We start from the raw sequence: 4,042 nt of genomic DNA on the forward strand, positions 1-4,042 counted from the left end.
AATGCCAACCTTATACAAACTCTTCCAGAAAACAGAAAAAAAGAGAACACTCCCCTTTTTATGGTGTGAGGCTAAAGTAATCTTGATATCAAAACCCAACAAGAACAGCATAGCAAAGAAAATTAGAAGCCAATTCTACTCATGAACATGTGGAAAAATCCTAAACAGAATATTAACAAGTCAAAGCTAACAATATATAAAACAGAAAACACATCATTTTCAATTTTGTTTTATTCCAGGATGCTGGTATAATTGTCACTTTATCATGAGAAAATCAATGTAATTTGCCACCTGTTAAGATCAAAGGGGGAGAAAATCATATATTCATCTCAATACGTGCAGAAGAAAGCATTTGCTAAAATTCAATATCCATTTGTTATTAAAAATCTTAGAAATTGAAAAAAAGCAAGCACTGAAGTAATCTAGTAAAGAGTAGCTACAAGCAGACCTATAACAACCAATGCATTTAAAATCAAAACTTTGAAAATGTTCCCTTTGAGACTGTGGGGAGAATGAAGATGTTTGCTCTCCCAACATCCATTCTGCAGTATTCTGGAGGTCCCCTACAGGCAAGGAAAGAAAATAAAAAATAAAAAAATGCATAAGGATCAAAAAGGAAGGAATGCAATTATCATTATTTGTGGATTACATTGTTAACTACATAGAAAATCCATGGGAATTTGCAGATAATTTTTAGAATTAAAGCAAGTGTCACAAGGTTGCTAGAAATAGTCAACACCAAAATATGAATTAAATTTTTATCTACCAACCCTAAATTCTAAACTTTTTTAAGGTGTTTTTATTTATTTTTGAGAGAGAGAGAGAGAGAGAGATGCGAGTGGGGGAGAGGCAGATTGGGAGGCACAGAACCTGAAACAGGCTTCAGGCTCTGAGCTATCAACACAGAGCATGATGTGGGGCTTGAACTCGTGAACTGTGAGATCATGGCCTGAGCCCAAGTTGGATGGCTAAAACCAACTGAGCCACCCAGATGCCCCTACCAACCACAGATTTTAGAAAATGGAAAAAATTTTTAAAGATAACATTTATCGTGTCATTTCAACATATCTAAACTTCAGGGGGAAATCTAACAAAATGTAAGACTTCTGTGCAAAACATCATAAACATCATTGAGAGAAACTAAAGAAGACCTGGATTAAAGGAGAGAAATTCTGTTATTGAATTGGAACACTTGATATTTTCAATGTCGATTCTCCCGTGATTGAGCTGTGAATTCAGTAAGAGTCCCAATGGGAGTTTTTTCAGAACTTAACAAACACTTTCTACAATTTATATGGAATTGCCAAGGTCTAAGATGAGCCAAGACCTTCCTGAAGTAGAAACATAGCATTGGAGGATTTTCTCAATTAGGTATGGAGTCTTACTATAAAAGTGATTAATACTAGCACTTTCCATCAATGATACAGATGAAGGTAGGCAGTACTAGTGTTTTCCAATATCCCCTTTCAAACACATGGCAGACAGCACATGAGTCTAACTCTCTTACTGGTTCTGGCAAATGGGTGTAAGAGGAAGTGAATGATGAGTGACATTTCACAGTGAGTCAGTGAAAACCGCGTGGGCACTTTCCAGTCTCTCTTCTCTGGATAGAGAGTGTTTCCATGGATTCAGAGACCATTCATGAAGGACAGTCGCCTTGCTGCATCTTCTGCAAAACCAGTGACCAGCTAGTGAAGAAAAAAATAACATTTGTATGTTAATCTATGACATGCGGGGTTATTTGTTACCCCAAACAAAGCATAGCCCATTCTATCTCAGCCAACGTGCAGACAGGCCAATGGAACGCAAGAGTGCTTAGCAAGAGAGCCACTATGTGTGGATAATTGATTTTTCAACAACAAGTGAAATTGCTGAGTAGAAGGGAAAGAATGGTCTTGATACACAACCGAATATCCATTTGGGGAAAAAAACAGAACTTGTCCCTACCTTATGCCATACTCAGAGATCAATCCTAAGTAGATTCCTAACTTTATTCAAAAGGCAAAAACTGTATAAAACTACAAATTACTAAAATTTAAAAGAAAATATAGGAAAATTTTTCATTACAAAGGAAAATATTTTCTAAATAAGAAATAAAAATTATGAAATATAAAGGAAAAGATAGTTATATTGTGCTCTATTAAATTTCATAAGAAAAAAGTTTTATTAGGAAAGAAAAGAACAGAAGGGAATACCTAAATTTTAATAATAACCATCCCCAGGTAATTACATTACAGGCTGAATTTATTTCCTTAATGTTGCTTATCTCTTTTTGCAAATATTCTACAATGAATGTGGACCTATTTTGTAATAAGAAGGAAAAAACAATAAGAAGTTACTCGCTTTTGTTTGTGTTTATGATCTATAAGAGTAAATCCAAAAGTTGAGGATATAAAGTAAGAATTTTCCAGACATTACTCTTACTTAACGCAAAACTCAAAGGCAACTCAAAGGAAAAGAATCCTAATGGTAACATTTCAGGCAATATGGTGGGTGGATGGAGGTGAGGTATGATGATCTTTGTGGCCGTCTTCATGGCTCTTTTCTATTTAGCTACTAGAACATCAACAAGACAGCCAGATACCACTTTTTCAAAGCCTTTCTGCTGTAGATTCATAGTCCCTATTTTGGGAGTGAGGTGTCCTTGGGAGGTCTCCTCCTTGTCTCTCTCTTCCATTTCTGGTCTTCTTGCACGGATAGGAAATATACTTTGGCCTGAATGTATTTCCTGGAGCTTATCAGATGGGAGATTCGAGGCCCCGCCCCGGGGACTGTTCATCTGGCCAGCTATAGATTTTGGAGCCTCCCCCTTCCTTTGGTGGGGCAAGTCCAGATCCTTTGTAAAATCTTTATTGGATACACATTTGACTCGGAGCAGCCTGAATATAAAGACCTTTTAAGATCTAAGGTGCTTATAAAGATACTTATTTTTATTCTTGCTTTTATAGTTTTATTGACTCTTATTTATTCATTGAACATTTATTGGGCACAGGTGGTAAACTCATCATAGACCATGGCTCCTAAAGGCTTGAGAATTTATTCCCTAAATGCTGGATTCTGGCAAACCATGGAATGGGGATGTGGAGGAGGAGGATCATTCCTGAGAGAAACGAGCTGCCAACAGGCAGAAATGGCGAGGCCCTCAGGATAAGTGGGGTTTCGGTGGGTTCGGAGATTCTAAAGTCCCCAGCCATAAAGAAGGATCTGGAATAAGGGTGGGCAGCTGGCCAGAATGGCATTAACAACCTAGCAACCGCCTTCATCATCGTCATTAGAATTTATTGAACACTTAGGATGTTGCACAAAATGCACCAGACAGTTCACATACACCATCTCCTTGGCAATTACTGCAACCCTGCGACCTACTGTCCTCTTTTCGATAATGAGGAAATTGAGACTCAAAGAGGTTAGGTAATTTGCCAAAGGTCCTGTGGTTAGAAGGGGGTGGTATTGAGCCCGGGAATCTAAATCTGTCAGACTGGAAACCCTCGTCCCTTCTTCCATAACAGTAACTGAAGCTCCGTGGACTGGTTGGTATTCATCTATGACTTAATAAAGCATTTCAATTTCATACCCTTTTGAGAGAAAACGGGAACCTTGACTTCTGAAGGCTGTTTCTATATGGACTCAGTTTCTTTAGAACTTTCCATATTTGAGATATTGTCCCTGGGGCAACACGCCCCGCCCCCAGGCCCAGGTGAGACCATGCAAACTAAATGCCACACTCATGGAAGAGGGGGGGAGGGGGAGGGGGCGGTCTCCATACCAGGCTCCGTTATCACGTGGTGTTCCTCAGGCCCCCACAGCGCCATTTGCCCTACATTCGCAGGTTGAGGAACACTTCCAAAAAAACACAGGTTCTTACTGTTTTCTTGGATTCTGGTGCCGAGTGTCCTGCAGATGTGACACTGACGTCACCAAGTCTCTAGGCCCTGAGCTGGCTCGCTGTCACTGAGCCTTCATGTCACAATAGGAAAATGATGAAGCACAATGTGGAGGCTAAAAGACCAAAGCTTGAATTAAGGAAATTAGGATGTGAATA

General features: G+C 39.1%; 1 long non-coding RNA gene across 1 annotated transcript; it reads right to left on the reverse strand.

Moving 5' to 3' along the window:
* Window positions 1-213: 213 nt before the first annotated feature.
* Window positions 214-1,681, reverse strand: LOC115272768. The gene is made up of 2 exons (XR_003900450.1): window positions 1,508-1,681; window positions 214-563 (listed from the first exon to the last, which is right to left on the reverse strand). It is a non-coding gene; the product is annotated as an uncharacterized LOC115272768 (long non-coding RNA).
* Between the last annotated feature and the right edge of the window lie 2,361 nt (window positions 1,682-4,042).

Source organism: Suricata suricatta, chromosome 11 (assembly GCF_006229205.1).
Source record: "Suricata suricatta isolate VVHF042 chromosome 11, meerkat_22Aug2017_6uvM2_HiC, whole genome shotgun sequence".
Classification (NCBI taxonomy): domain Eukaryota; kingdom Metazoa; phylum Chordata; class Mammalia; order Carnivora; family Herpestidae; genus Suricata; species Suricata suricatta.